At 39.9% G+C, this 17,120-nt stretch overlaps 1 protein-coding gene and 1 non-coding gene across 3 annotated transcripts in view; one reads left to right on the forward strand and one right to left on the reverse strand.

Moving 5' to 3' along the window:
* Positions 1-17,120, reverse strand: part of LOC143146583 (uncharacterized) — a 42,589-nt gene that overhangs the window by 22,968 nt on the left and 2,501 nt on the right. The gene's annotated exons all lie outside the window — the stretch shown is intronic.
* Trnaa-ugc (transfer RNA alanine (anticodon UGC)) lies at positions 5,728-5,799 on the forward strand. The gene has a single exon. It is a non-coding gene; the product is annotated as a tRNA-Ala (tRNA).

The raw sequence follows: 17,120 nt of genomic DNA on the forward strand, positions 1-17,120 counted from the left end.
ATGCTGGTATTTGAGATAAAACGGGCCCCATATCGCCAGACAGGTTTTCGGTATACTTTGAAAATGAATCGAAAATTGAATAGTCGAAGTACGATTGGACGATGAGAAAAATTTTTCGAAGTACGTCTCGATCGCGTCACCTACTTTCCCATCTCGCGCGTCAGAAAGTAAAGAAAACGCGTCATAAGGTAAAAATTATATAGTCGAGTTTGCCGGTCGATCGTCGAGCGGAAAAATTGGAACGAATTCATTATTCTTGCAAGCGATCGTTGATATTATTCACGGCTACTCGAGACCTCTTCCCGCGACGCGTGGCATCGAATTATTTCGCAATTACATTTCACCCTTTGACGGAGGGTATCGTTCCAACGAAATTGAGCGTTTTCCGAAGGGTCATCAACGCGACAGCTGTGCCGAATCCTTTCGCGGAGACGTTCTCTCCGCTAATTGGTTAGCCTCTCGTCGAGTACACGGCAAAGAGAACGCCGCGCCACGTAAGAAGAGACGGCAGCCCTAGAAGCGTCGATGAAGAACAATTAGCCAACGTTTGCCGCGAGTGACCGATTCGCTCAACTAGTGTCCTTTTCCTCGACTTCGTGTTATACTACCGTATATTCAACGGCTATCTTTTACGTTTATCGAGCAGAAGGGGTCAAAGGGTACTCTCGAACAAAATTATCCTCGATCCTCGAGCAGGCACACTCGTATACACAAGTACATCAATTTTGAAAATATATCAATGGGAATAACGATGTATTCGTTATTATCGATAAAAAAACTTCAATTATTTAAAGACACATTGTTAAAATATTGTACATTTACTTTTTTTAATTTTACAAGAATTATGGGTACTCTGTATCGGCGGTCAAAGAAAGGCGTACCTTTCTTCTTTCGCGCGTAGGAGAGTGGTTCCAAGAACCAACTGTACCAAGAAAAGAGGTTTCGAAGAAAGATTAATTTTTGGCTCATCGATACTACGCGAACTTGTATTTCTTGGACATTTTTTTATCAAATAATCCAGTGTATTTACTCAAAATAACGATCGACGAAACGATTTCTTTCGTATCGAGTTTTTGAGCCCATTTTGTGCTTTCAAGGGACCGAGTTGTGGCGGTGAAAAATCCATCTGGAAATTTTTGCAAGAAACGCGAACCAAGTAGCGCGTGCGCACGAGTTGACCGGTCGTTTCATCGCACGTGTCGCGCCATATGTCGGGGTGTAACGGGTGCCCAAGGGCTAACGTTACGCACCGATCGCTATAAGTTACGTCAGAGAGGGTCGACGAGAGGATACGACCTGTTGTTCCACCTTGATCGAACGCCAGAGGCTATCGATCTACTCGGGGCTATTTTTGCGTTATTAATACGATTCGTAGCGGAGATCGGCTACCGTTCGCATTTCCGACAGAAATTATGCTCGAGAAACGAGTCGCCGTAACGAGCCGCATTTATACCATCGATCATTTCCGATTCTTTTTGCGTAAAACGCACGCTGAGGGCATTTCTGGATAATTAACGAGCCGTTGTCGGTACGAGAGAACACGCTCGTTGAAACTGGAACGATTTTACATTTACTTTAAAATTCATTGTATCCGTCCGACGATGAAAGGTATCGTTTATTTCGAACGGATTGTTCGTTATGTAAATTCTATACAATTTAGAATCACCGTATATCTGATTATCGATACGCGAAGGTTGCACAATGTTTTATCGAAGCGACGAGGACGAGTTGGAGAGACGAAATTCCAGAACCGCTTATTACCATTAACAGAACTTAGGCTCGTACGATACGTAGTTCTATTACGAATGAAACTCCGTTTGATTTTTTATTCCAGATCGACGTAAAAAGAATGCTAGACTTGCCGTCGACGAGTACATTCACGGAGAATAATATTAATTACTTCTTTTGTTAAAAAGGAAAGTGTTGCGAAAGAAAAAATTTATATTTGGGAACATCGAGATTTTACGTTATAAAAATATTGCCGAGAATCAAGCTTATTTTAACGTCCCGTCTCCGCTGAACCGTTCTGTGTGTCCATCGGTTCCGTCGCCGGCGAGAATCGGACAGACCGACTCGCTTCCGCTGGACAAATTTCCAAAGAAAGCGGACCTTTGGAAGAAACGGAACGCGTGATCGATGATACCAATATCTTTCTACATTTCGTACGTTGCGCGCGTACAGAAGCGCGTTTAAAAAGGGAATAAAGCGGTCCTTTGTCGAGCTGCTTACGAAACGAGGGTTCTCGCGACGCGAATAGCTCCTTAATCCAAGAAAGGATGGCGCGTCGAAGAAAAGAAGAATCGTGGACCGTGATAGATGCAGCGCCCGATCGCACACAGTCTTCGAGACGAGCGCGAAACGAATGAAAGAAGGAAAGAAGAAACGCACGGGGTGGGGATAGTGAGTCACACCCCCTCCCCTTGGAATTACTGCGCGCGGCGCATTACCGGGAGATGCTTCGACAACGATACCCAACCGATTCTTCGCCGTTATTCCATTCTCGTTGCACGGTGATATCGCGGAAACAACAATAGCGCATTATACGGGGAGCGTGGTCCGAGAAGAACCGGGCGGGCTTCGAACCACGGCCACGACTCCGCGCTCGAATTTTTCGCTAGGGTATCGCGATTACGACGTTCCCCGGTTTCCACCGGCTCCAGATCGCTGCCATTAATTCTGCCGTTTCGTGGCGCGCTTATTATCCCTCCGCTTGCCTTCATATTTGCTTTGCTAATTCACAGATGTCGATCGGAGAACGACTGCCAGATCGTAGCGTTCCTAGCGAGCATCGTGCCGCCCGTGGATCGCTGATCGCCCCCCTCTCACCCCACCGGTATCCATTACGCGCGCGAGTCCGTGAAGCTTCCACCCAACAAATTACAGGACGAAAATATTGTAGCGGCTTTACGCGTAGCGGTTTTACACGACGATAGATACGTAATTACGATTCCGACTCGAGAAAATGTATTTCACGCACGCGATGTATATTTTACTCGATAGAATTTCTTCTTTTTTGGAAAAGACGAAAGAAGAATTTCATTACTGGAACCTTTAACTTGGAAAGTTTAACTCTTTCAATAGTTTTACTTCTAGAACCAATAAACGAGGAGGAATAGAGGAAAAATTGATTTTACTTCTTTGTGCGAAATTTTCATTCCCTTTGAAATTTATCGAATACGTTTTTTTTAATTTTTAAAACTAATGGACGTATATCGGAATAGTTAAAATACTACAAGTGTTGGCCGTCGATGTCGGTAGACCGATTTTGTTCGAATTTAAATCAAATCTTGAGACAAAAATTCGAAACTGAAATATAAATCCAACAGTGTTAACAGAAATACACGTGTACTGTTACCACCCGCGAAGAATGCCGCCGGGGTCCGGCAATTATTTCCGTGCGAGCAGGAAATAAATACTCTTCTTCTTCGGGTAGGCGTTTTAGTTGGTGCAGAAGCTAATGACTTTCTGCTCGTACGGTAAGAATTCTTCGACCCTGGTGGCATTCTTCTCGGACGCATACTGTACCTACCCAGATATGAACCAAATATTTTATTTATATTCAAAACGTAATCAGAAGGTTATAAACATGCTTTACCGTGCTAAGCATTTTTTTTAACGAACAAGAGCTCCGAAAATAATCCGAATGGACCAACTTCGTTATAGGTTGCCTAATCACTGTCCTCCCTGAGCAGCCCGTTTCACCCTTTGCGCTCTAAGTGTTTTCAGTAACAGAAGCCGGAGTAACAGTGGTAAAAATACCACTGTTTCGTTTCAATAATCCGTGTAATCTAATATTTTACCGAAACACAGTATTTCGATCTCTGAAAAAATTAGATTAAATTAAATATGATTTAAAAAAAAATAAAAAATTACGTAACAGTGATAATCAATAGAAAAGCAAAACTCGGCATTTAGAAATGCAATTGTCCGGTGTCAAATTTTTCACCCCCCTCCATTTCCAAGAACTAACTGCAATATATAATCTACTCTAGAATTTTGTTTTCCAATACATACTATGTGTTTATGTATTATTATGTATTTTTGCGATAAAGTAAGTTTAGAAAAATTAATTAAAAAATAAAACCACCATCGTTTGAAACCATTATCATTGTTATCGCGACGACGACTTCAAAGGACGAAAAAACTGCGTAAATCGGTGGTCAGTAGCGGAAGAAAGGTCCGTACTAATCGATTGTGGAAATAAAACTAAGAGAAAGGGAGAAGAGGTTGAGAAAACTTCTTTCGTGAATCATCGGAACGAGACTGCGTGGGAAACGGTGAAACGTTCACGGGCGCGTGTAAAAAGTTCGCGACAATTCGCAACGATCGCAGAAAAACCATCGGCGATGTAAATACTTTCGGTAACTGCGTGTTCGACACATCGATTGCGCGACAGTTGCGATACCTTGCGCACGGGAACTGGAACGCTCTTAATGAACGGAAATTCTTTCGCGCGGATTTCATTCAGCCAGCGTCCGCGCACGTTTCCTCGTCCCATGATGACAAAACACACCTCTCTCTCTCTGTGAAACGATTCTTGGTAAACGATCGATGACAATTGTGGCCAACGTTCGAGAATCTTCGATGATTCGAGGCTTTGTGAAAACACATCTTGATATCTATCAAATACGAAACGTCCGTAACTGATATTTAGAGGTTATGTACGATTTTATTACGATCGATTTTAGAGGTTATGTACGATTTTAATACGATTTAGAGGTTATGCTCGACTTTGAAGAAATATGAAATACGAAAACTCTTAGGAATTTGAATTCGAATCGAATCGTAACATTCTGTGAAATAATTCAATCGAATGCGGAATGTTGGTAAATAAATTGGATTTGAGGTGCAAGTTTTTCAGCTGAACCGATCTAAAAGAAAATATGCTGCGCGAACGTGACCAACTGCTTCGTAACTAACCGTAACAAGGTACAGGGGGCCTCAACTTTTTGTCAATGTTTACGTTAAGTAATTAAGTTTCACACGATCTCATCTGACAAGTATTGTAAATTTTGTTTATTAATAAGTATACATATACATATATACATAACATTACATAGTACCTATACATATGTATAATCTCGTAACTTTTATAATTAAAATTTGCAAATAAGTATTAATATAATTAACATAATAATTATTAATATAATTTCTTGTCGATTCTCGATATACCAGCACAAAATAATAGCCGAATAAACTCTGGTTGTCGAAAACCAAACAGTCGCGCGTTCCTCGAATATATTCGCCATTGAACAATTTCGAGAAATGATCGAAAATGATTTGGACACTCATGACCGGGATCGTACGAGATTGTTAATTCGATCGTATCGCAAGTTTAATCCCGTTCGTAGCCGAAATAAATGAATAAATAAATACGTATCGCTTCCCTCGTAACCGTAGGAAATGTATAAATCGTCCGGGGGGAACGGAAACGATACGCGACACTGCAGGTGGGATCGTTCGGTCGTAAACGCGGCGCATAAAGTGTATTCGAATCACAATGGGCCATTCCCGTGGCTAAAAATGATTTGCGCGACGGTCGAGGCTCGGGTCTCTCCGTCGAAATTATTGGGTTCTTGGCGGGCAACGAAAGGCCGCGCTATTAATTCGTTTCGTCGTCGTGGAATCGCGATGGTTTACGACTTCGTATAGAGAACAAGAACCCGACTCTCGCGCGCATGCGTTGATCTCACTACTCCTACGTTACTCGAGTCGTCACACCCAAGAGGGGATGTAGCTCAGTGGTAGAGCGTTCGCTTTGCATGTTAAAGGTCCCGGGTTCGATCCCCGGCATCTCCAACTTTTTTTTCTTTTTTCATTTCTGCGAATTTTTTTTTTTACAAAACAGGGTCCGCCCTAAACACATAATGTTGGTTAAATACGCCCCGACAAATGTTAATGGAATATAGTCGAAAGTTTTAGAGCTATAAAAAAGAATGAAAAAAAATTTGTCAGTGTCCGAAAAGATGGTTGAAATATCTTTGTTTCTAAAAGATACGTATTTTATGGTAATGGTGAACAATGCGAAGTATTCTTTCTCATTTTTCCATTCCTCTGTTCGCGAAAACCAATCTAGAACTATTGGCGGACGATAACATAATTTATGTACATTTTTTCAGGGCAATGGTAGGAATGCAAAGAGTACACACGACTGTAAATATATTGCAAAAATATTTTAATATTTTCATAATTGTTTTTGCGAAAAAAGAACATTTATTGGAAATTTTCATTCCAGTCGAGAGTTACAATTACAGTGTACTCTCTATATCTTGACATATATGTAAGCAGAAAAATTCATTTATATAAAAAATACATAACCGAGATCCTAAAAGAAGATTACGATATAATAAACTTGAAAGAATAAAATTCAGAATTGTACCTGCTATCCAGTATGCGTATAGGGTGTACAACACCTTTTATTAACCTCAACCTCTATAAATTGCTCGAGTTAACACTTAACGGAAGTAATACGAAGAAATTAAAATTCTCCATCAAGATTCCTGTATAAAGGAATTAAAAATACACATATCCGGTATAAAAAATTCTACGAATATCTGTTCCATAATGTTAAAGAACTAATCAACATAGTAGTACAAATCGGGGCGCGTAATAAAGTTACTTCCTGGAAACACAAATTAGCCAACCAATGCCTATTAACATTCCAAGAACGATTAGGTGCATTTATTTTTTATTCGGTACTCTGTTCTTATTAAAATCGGGTTATCGCAAAAACCAGATTTACACATTACAGCAATGCATTAAGTGGTGGTGTAGTTAACAACGATCTACCAATGAAAATCTGATGCATAAAATTAACATAACGCAGATTTTTGCTGGAATTATATTTTCCTACAATGCTTAGATAATAGCACTGCTGTATAAAAATATTTGGTATTTTCTTAATAGTAACCTTAAAACTCGCCTACTTTCACACCACACGAACAAGTATCATTACAGATAAAGTCTATTTTTTATATTTGTAGGAAAACGATCCAATTGGCTCCAGTGGTGCGACTTGCCAAAGTTTTATCTCTTAGGGTATAATGTTCGTTAAATGCTCGGACGAATGTTTACGAGGAAATTGAATAAATTTTCGACCTTCCGAGTGCAACTATCTCGTCGTAAAATTCAATCAACCGGGAACAAAGTCGATTTCTCGACATGTTTCTCTAAGCACGATTCTGTGTTTATCGAGAAGAAAGGAAGCTGGCGCCGATTGGTTGTTAGCGAACGATCATTTTCACCGCGACGAATCACGATTAACGTCAAAGTTATTCCCCTCGCCAGTCCTCGGCTAGGCCGGTTCGAACAGGATTTATTCAAAGATGTCGACGAAACTATTCGCATCCAAATACATACATACATAGTTCGAGGTTCGCCACTCGGCTTATTATATCAGTTAATAAGCGCAGTACATATATCGCGTCGATTATCCGCTAAGTATAGGGTCGAAAAGCGTAGGGCTATCAGCGCTGACCATTGGCCGATGACTGCACGTCACTGGCATGCACACAGTCGTAATTCATACAGTCGGTTATAATGGCCAGCCCTGGCTCTCTGTACCTATATCTCTGGCCCTACCTTCCTTCCTCCCCTCCCAGGCTCCCCTTGCTACGAGCAACACGAATAAATCATAAAATTCATAACTGGCCGCGTGCATCCGTGACTGACTCGGAGAAATCAACAACGAAAGACGAAACTTCCTTCGATATTGAACGAGACGACGGGTTTGTTTCGACGCACACTCATCGACCGAGACAACAAACGAAAAGCACAGCTCGCCCGCATTGTGACACGGAAGCCACGATGCTCTATTTTCTCTACATTTTCTATAAATAAAAAAACTTTTGCCCGTCACTCGATCAATCCTTGCGCGTTCCCACTACACTCTGTTTAACCGTATCGCGTTCGAGAAAGGACGACGGTAAACAAAACCACGTGATTAAGAACAGTGCCGGAACAATAGAATTTATACCAGAGATACACAAACGATAGAATTTATCCAAGTTACTTTTTCCGTATAACGGTAAATTTCCTCTTAAATTACCCAATAGAAACTATTATCTTAATCGGATTAGCATCGAGTACGTTAATTAGACGACTAATTTTGATTAAGCATTTTATTATACGCGACATTTTTAATACACAAATAAAAACTTGTTAAAGGTGTAAAAACGATAAACTTATAAAAATCTAAATCTCTAACCGTAAAATTCTAAAACTCGTGGCGAAGAGAATTGCAATACACTGCGTGTTCTCTGGTACGTGGAGCTCTGAAATATTCCAAACGATACGTAATATTCTTCTTACGACCTCCAAACAATTTAGGACAATTTGGGAACGAAAGGGTTCAAAGGCGCCCCACGTGGAACGATTCTCGTTCGATCCGATCCGACGCGTTCGTCTCGCGTCGCTAATTAGACTCGACACCAAAGTAATCGGTTGCTCGAGTATCTATTCGTCCGTCGACACATAACCTCAATCTACCGAGCAAATTAAACGGAAACTCCGTGCCGACTACGTGCGAGTAGACGCGATCCGACGTTCCGACGCCGGATTGGCGTGTATCTGAATCGATATCGGTGTCGATAGCTCTGCCGGCTCACGCCCTAGGAAATAGGTTAGGATTATCGCGCAAATCCGCCTGTGACCCTGAGCGTCGGAACAGGTTTCACGTCCGAGCCACGCGTGCGATTCCGCATCCCCCGTTTCTTCGTGTTTACGCGAGGGAATGCGCGAAGATTATCGCGCCAATTAGCGCGCAGTCCCGTGCGTGGGATCGCTGCGATTTCAACCTTCCGATCCGCCTCCGTCGATAAATTTCTTCGCAAGGAAGCCGGGGAAATCAAAAGCAAGGTAGAGGTCTTCGTCGACCGTTCGAATCGCGTTCCCTACCTTTTTTTTTCTTCCACTTTACGAGACCACCGTGAAGGTTGGGAAAAAGTAGTAAACTTTATTGCTTTTTTCTTTTTTTTTCTTTGCGAAAATAGTATACATATCAATAAAATTTACATTTAACGTTTTAACGATACACGTTCTTCGGATTACGCGGTGCAGAAAATATTGTTAATTCAAAAAAGTGTAGCCGAGGACGAATTCAAGAATTTTCATTTCCGACTGCAGTTCGAGAAAAAAAGGTCGACCTCCTTGCTAAGAAAAGGGTCGAAACAAATGTATACGTCTTCTAATTTTTCAATATATGCTTCACCCAAGATTATACAACTCCTGTAATTTTTATTATTTTTATTTTTAAAAAATCGTAACTCTAGCGTAAATATGGATAAACACGTGTTTATGTGTTTTTAATATGAAATTATTTTCCATTAATATGGAAAACACCGAACCGAAAAGTTTTTGGAAAAAGTCAGGAGGTCGATATTTTTTCGACTAGATTATCGGAATACGTACCCCTGTAACAGACGTTGTCGAAGGATTACATTTAAAAAAGAAAGGAAACCGAAGATTAGAGGACGATACGAACCACGAAGAATACTCGTTTCGCTCGTGAGACATCGAAGACAGCGGTTTCGAGCTCTTTTGATCGCAGTCGAAGATATAAATACCCCGCGCGCGCGTAACTAGAGTACAGTTGACCGCGCGCCGAGGAGGCAGGCAGCTGCATTCTCGACTGTTTTCATTTTTCTGTCCCTAATCGGCAGATAACACGCTCGGGGGAAGGCTCTTTGCAAGCCAGCTGCTTTTGCTTCCACGAAACGCGTATTAAGTGCCTCTAATTATAAACCCAACAGAGATCTATTTCAGGTACGCGATCGCGATGCAATTTAGGCTTGTTCCTCTTCCGGCCAAACAACTTCCTCCTAACCTCTTCAATCTGACCCGTACCGGTCTATTATTTCACTCTATAATATAACCCATGCAGTTCCCGGTTTACCCACAGGTAAATGAAATTCCATAAATCGTTATTTACATTTTTCGTCGCAACGTTAACCGTTTCCTACTTACCGTTAATAATTTTAGGGTTTTTTTTTCATAGGTGAGAAAAATGTAGGACAGACCGGAACTTGATTTACTTCTACTTTTGCATTGAACGCGGCAACACCGTCAAACTATCGGAGAGAAGTTGTGTTTCAATAGAGCATTTATTTATACCGAGTAGTGATTAAATCGTTTATCGTAACGATTCAATTTTTTATTTAATCAAATCCTTATTGATTCGAAGAATGTCGTGTAACGTAGGCTGTGTATTATCTATTCACTCCAGAAAAACAAATTTGCGATTATGAAGATACAAATCGGCATAAGCAAAAATTGAGGTCGGCGCAACTTGTAAGAAGCCACGGTGCAAGGTGCATCGCGCGACAAGTTGTCGCGTCCTGATTTATAAATGTACAGTATTTTATTGCTTTATACGTAAAAACGTGTTAATTTTATTCGAACATACTAATACAAAATTAAAAAGTCTCCGTGCATTGCTTAAAAAATATTATCCACAAAAAATTTAATTGAAAATTGAAACGAAAAAGATCCGGTCTCCTCTAACAATATTTTCTATCCGCGAACGTAAACGAAGTAAATGCGGCTCTGCTTCCAAGAGACGGTGAAATTGGACGTACATATAGTAGAAGAAGATAGTCGATACGACGTTTTAATCGAGAATGTATCATAGGTTTGTCGATATTCTATTCTATTTGCACGATTCGAAGTCCTCTTACCGATATATGTAATTGTATCGGTCACGTGGTTTCGTTTGGACCCAGTTTATCGTCACGTGGACAATATGCTACAGTGTCCATGTCGTCCGTTCATAATAATTTCTTTCTACTTCTTATCATCGTACGATTTAATTCCAGGCTTTGTTTTCTCTCATATTTCTGACAGAAATACGTGCACTTTCTTCGACCTAGTCTAGATTCAAACACACCACCGGATCTTTTATGCATCAACAGTTCGTTCAACTTTAGTTTTGTGCGTTGCTTCGAGGTTAGGTTCCGGGGCGACCTTCGTGCATGCACACCTTGCCTTCGCGTATTGTTGTAATTAAACAAAGATTCTATTGCAACGTGTACACTTTCTCCCGATGTGCGTAATAAAGATGTTACGATAACAATAATAACCTAAACAATTACCCGCTGTATACTTTCCCACAGTTTCGCATGTATTATTGATTACGTTCTTCTAGGGAAAATCTGTGCCTCCTTCGCGGTAGCGTTAAATTTTATACGATGCTTCTAAACTAGACAGTTCAACCTCGAGAGTTGTGTTCTTCTCGTCTCGAGAATATTGTAATAAACAGATGATTGCAAGGAACGCACGGAAGCGCTTTCCTTTCCAAGTTGTGGTGGCTTTCCGGTTGGAACAGTCTACGCAATGTTACCTCGTTTTCGAGGCGTGCAGGACGTGCTTTGAAAATTCGTATCCGCAACTCGTTAACCCATTTGTTACTAACGACGACTATAGTTTACTATTGTCTGGGTTAGTTTACTATAGTCATCCCACGATCTACGAATACTAGAAACAATTTTAGTTTCACACGGCGCGAGAATCGTGGCACACGTTGAAACATTTTTAAAATAACGTTACTTCAAATGCCATTTTATTTAAGCGATCATTTCCAAAACCGTAATTGCGTATCCGAGATAATAAAATCGCCTGGAAATAACAATATCTATCTCCAAAAATGGAGAATATACAATTTAATAAAATGTTTATACACTCTAAAAAAATCGTGTTTCATTTTCACAAAAAAAAAAAAAACGAAATGACTTTCCGAACAATCCGATACTATTATTATTATGGAAATTCCACCTTGGTCGTGCTCCATTGTAAGACAAATTTCAACGCTTTTACCACCATGAAGAAAGAAATACTCGAAGTAAAAAACTTTTAGGCAACGTTATAAAGATTAATAGCTTCGTGGCCTGGTGCCAATTAGTCGAATTGGATGATGCAACTCTCGGAACGCGGCGTAATATTATTATTGTTTGGACGTTGACCGTAATACGTGAACGCTTTTCAGACTCTACCGCAGCGAAAGGATTAAAGATTCTTCTAACCGACCGATCAGTTCTACGTGTGTCGCGGAGAATGGAGATAATGTCCAGAGAAGAGTTTTCCTCGATGAAAGGAACTGGCGTTACCGTTGTTGATGAGAGGGATTCTTATGGTAATGGGCAATAGGTTCGAGAAAGTTGCGCGCGCACGGTGGCGAAAAAAGAAAAGAAAAAGAAAGAAAAGGGGGGCGCGACCAGCTGACAATGGCTCGAGAGAAAACGTTACGCTCGGTCGCGCTTCGCTAACCGAGGGTTACGCGTTCGCTTTTATTTACACCTGGCGCGTACACGTTTTCGTTCACGTACACCTTACCAACAGCGCCCACGCGACACTGAGCTCGCGCACCAAATATGCACGACACCCGCATAGTTTCGAATTAAACGAACAATTCAGATTGTAAAATTTTACAACGAACAATCGAGTATGAATAATCGAGACGATGGATAACGCGATTTTTAAGAGCATCGTGTCTCTCGAACGTACGTATCGCGCGAAACAACCGAAAACGAAACACGTGTGCTTACACGCACGAACGATTCAAATAAGAGATACAAAGTAAAACAATATGGTAAAGTATGCAAGTGTACGATTGATGAAAACAAAGTCTATGTATAGACTAGAGATGCTAGAAACAAAACGTCCGATATATTAGCTCTATTTTAAATAATAAGTTATAAATCGTTGGTAATAGAAATATAAAAATTTCCTTTTTCTCTAACGGCTGAAATTCGATCCAACGCGTGGGAAGGATCGCTCTCAGCGGTCAGCCGTGCTTTAGTTTACATACATATGTAGTTGGCGATGGGTCGTTCGCGCTCTGAGAACATAAACATCGAAGAAGGTGATGATTTCGTTACTCGACTCCGGTCAGAGACGAGCAAAATACTTTCGAATACAACGAACAAAAAGATGAACAAATTTTCGTCCATTATTCGTTGAATGAAAATAAAAATTTGCGTTACAGGTTAGGAAACGACAAATTAATTTAGAAGTATCGTTAGTTGTCTATTTTGATAATTGTCCACGAACATTGTAGGCAAAGACACCGTTAATAATTGAGTAACTTTAAAAAGAACTTCAAAAGAAGATTTCTTTGGTAGTTCTGGTGTTAAAACGAAGTGTTCTTAAAGAGGTTATTACTTTGTAAACTACTGGGAGAATGCTACTTCGTGAGGGGAAAACGTTCTCGCGAACGAGCGTGGTTAACGCGAGACTACCGGTCTCGTATTTCCGTTCGATTGTCGGGCGAGAAAATTTTGCTACGAATTTGGTAGCGAACGATTCGGTTGGCAAACGCTCGCCGAGAGGGGGCGATGAAATCGATCAGTCGACGAGAGGGCGTTCGTGTGCCCCTTTTTGATTCGACGCAACGGAGCTAGGCAAACTTTCAGCACAGTTACGCGATTATATCGCAGGCAGGTTACAACTGACGCGATATAAATAGGCGGCGTCAGTCGGCCGAATCCAGGAAAAGTTAGCGGTGACTGCGGCCGACTTGCAGCGGAAACGGGATGCGCGCGGTGCAGCGATGCTTCCACCTGCTTCTGTTCTTTAGGGGAGACCGGAGTCAGTAGTAACACTTTAACTTTGGAACAAGATTGCGCTAAAGCTGTAGCATTTATAACAAAAATTTTTCTACAATCATTTTACCTCATTGTCCGACAGTTTTGAGCCGCAGCAACTTCGCTGCACGTCGAGTAATATTCAAGATATTAATTAAAAAAAGAAAAACGACAGTGACGCAAAATTAAAATATTTATTTAACCAAATTGTAATGGTATACGAAAAAAAGGCGTAATTAGTATTTTGGTACGTAGAAAGGTGAAAAATTGAAAAGGAAAAATTATACTTTTTCTTTATTATAGGTTTATGCTTTAGTCGATTTCTAATAGGATTTAGTTAAATCAATTTCTAGCCCCTAATAACGTTAAACATGTAAGTCCACGAAGTAAAAGCTTCCATTTAATCGGTAGCATTCGTTATTAGGTAACTTTGTTTCTCAACGTATTTCCGCCGACATTTTTTATAAGTAGAAAATTGCTTTGTAACTAAGTTGAAGCTCTTGAAAAATTTAACTGCAGGTGGTTGCGACTCGTACAATTGGGAGACTTAACGCATATGAAAGACTATTCATAGTGTTATCTACTTGCTTTGCTGTTACTCGTTCATTCGGAACTGCTTTTGTAAGCTTTCTTAACAATCGACCAATTTCTCGAGGCAACTCGGGAAATAAAAAACAAAGGCCTTCTTTCTTTTACAAGGCTCAAACATTTTCACTAGTTTCACTCGAAGAACTTCAAGAATAGTTACAAACTAGAAAACTCCTCATTCGATAATTAATATCCAGCTCTCTTTGCAACGTATGAAAAATAGCTTCTCCTCGGAGGTCGTGATGCTTCTTAAAGAGTCAAAGGTGCCCTTTAATCAGCTCAAATAAACGACTAGGGGAGAAGAAGAAATAAATTCAATTACCTCGGATAAAGCATCAAAGTGAAATTATACAGTTATAATAGATTATCGAAAGATAAAAGTTATCGATACTTCTGCGGATTATTTCGTATGGGCAGTGCGTTACTTTCTTAGAAATTCTGTTTAGAATACAGTAGTATCTGGCATAATGTTCGATAAACGGGACAGCCAATTATCAATATGCGAGGCACGGTAGAGAATCTTTTCTCGGAACTGGTTGAACTCGAAGCCTCGAGAGGACATAGTACAAACTGGCCAGGATGACCACCGATCTTGAATCCGGGCAAGAAATTTGATCAATAACCGAGACATTACTCTATCGATGAACTTGGTCGTTTAAAAGTCGTCTCTGTTTTAAGCACGGTTATCCTTCGTCGTTTTACGTGACGTGAAATAATTTTTTCCAAAAATTCTAATCACAGGTGTAGCCTTAATGAGACCTTCGTATGTATCCGTGGTTAGAGCAATCTCGTGACTAATTGGACGTATTACGTAATTACATTTTATTAGGTCAGTTAGGGTCAACGTTTGAAAGTGTTTGTATTTGTGTTAGTCAATTCGAGCAATTTAATTTGAAACTTAACACTTCGACAGTCGTCACGCAATATCTACTTTCACAATAATTCCAATGTAACGACAGTTTTTAATTCTGCATTTTACAACTACTCGAATATTACCATTTCACTCTTTTGTGGGTAAATAAAATTAAATAAATGTTGACAATCGTACGTACAATTTACACTCGATCCTACTGGACCAATTGATACTAATTCTTTGCCAATTGTAAGCATCCCCTATTTTAATACTAACAAAATTGTCGAACGTCAATTTTGAAGAAACTTTGCATAAATGTTTATCGATCCAACTTGACAACTATCCCGTATTTCGTTACTGGTACTTTGAAACTTTAAAGAAAAACAACCCCTTATAACCCAGCCACTCATTTTACGTGTACCTGTATAACTTTTCTATTGCAAAATATATTGGTAACTTCTTCCGGTGGCCTGTAAATTAATAGAAAAATATTTGAAAAAATATTTTCTTTTTCTTATCCTCTTGTGTCTAAATATATAATACGCGTACAAATGATAATTACTAAGTGCTTCAATTTCATATATTTCAATATTATTTATTACAGTATCCGGTGACTTGTAAATTGGTAAGAGTTTCTTGTGTTTAAATATATAATTATACCAAAAGTGTACAATTATAAATAACAATTACTAAATGCTTCAATTTTATATATTTCAATACTATTTATTAGAGTTTCCGGTGACTTGTAAATTGTTAAGAGAAAATGTTTGAAAAAATGTTCATTCTTTCATCATCTCACATCTAAATATACAATTCTGCCAAAAGTCTACGCATATAAACGATAATTGCACAGTACACTGCAATTATAGTGTAATAGTGTATATGTAAATAAACATTGTCGTAAAATGCAAATGTTCGATGTTCGAGTTACCCCGAGGTCTCGTTCGGGGTGCCGCGTGTGAATTTTCGACAGGAGATTAACGAGGAATGTTAACGAGGCGTTCGTTCCAAATTTTTCAAGCTGGTCGAGTGCACTCGGTGCCCGATGCGTTTCGAGCACTCGAGCGCACTCGCCGTGCCCAACGATGAACGAACTTCTTTGTTCGTCGAGGGAAGACCGCGAGAACCGTCCCCGCGGGCTGCAGAGCAACGACGATCGCCGAGCAAGGCAGACGCCAGCTATAATCCGTTATCGTGCCGTGACGATCGATTCGATATTAATGTGGTTAGTCAGTGAGCAATAACGCATGACGTAACTCAGTATGTATAACTTAATCGGCGCTAAAGTGGCCCGTCAAGGTTAAAAAAAGAAAATACAAAAAAGAACCAGTTCCGTTCTTCAATTTCCGTTCTTCTGGTTCGCGCCGCCATTAATTCTACAATCTTTGAAAACCTACTCGTCGATGTTCAACGATGCTAAGAATCGTGACTGTTTTTTGTTTGGGTAACGAAACGACTCCAGATGTGACGACAGATTTTTAAAAGAACGTTGCTTTACTTGAAATTTAAATTGACAATCGAAACATTGCGTTGAAGATAATAATTGAAACCGTTTTGACTTTTACATCTTCAACGAAGGTTTTCTATTCGTTTTACAACGATCCTCCGTATAGCGACCAGCTAGGAAGCACATAATTATACACGTCGCGATGACCGTCGACTATACTTCCCCGAAAGGCGTACCGATGTCATAAATTAACAGAAATAGATGAGTCGCAATACTCTTCGACGCAAAAAATTTAATTCAAATATTCGACAAATAAGATTCCATTCGATCGGTTCTTTGTTGGCAAAAATAGGGAAAAAGTTTATTCGACTATCGTGTTTCGAATGAAAAAACACGACAATAATTGTTACCGAAAATTAATACATCGCTTGTTATACTACTTTCCGAGCAACATAATTTTCATTCCATCGCGGTTACTCGTGCACAGCAAAAAGAAATGTACAGTCCAAAATGGTAAATTGTCCCCATGAAACGAATTTTTGTCCCAAGATGAGCGTACAAACTCGTTAGAATTGAAACCCGAGTTCAAATAGGACGGAATCCGTGGAATCCATAGTATTATTCTTAGCTTTCTCTTCCCTTGGAATTCGATCGGTGA

This window comes from Ptiloglossa arizonensis, chromosome 5, assembly GCF_051014685.1.
Source record: "Ptiloglossa arizonensis isolate GNS036 chromosome 5, iyPtiAriz1_principal, whole genome shotgun sequence".
In the NCBI taxonomy this organism is placed as follows: Eukaryota; Metazoa; Arthropoda; class Insecta; order Hymenoptera; family Colletidae; genus Ptiloglossa; species Ptiloglossa arizonensis.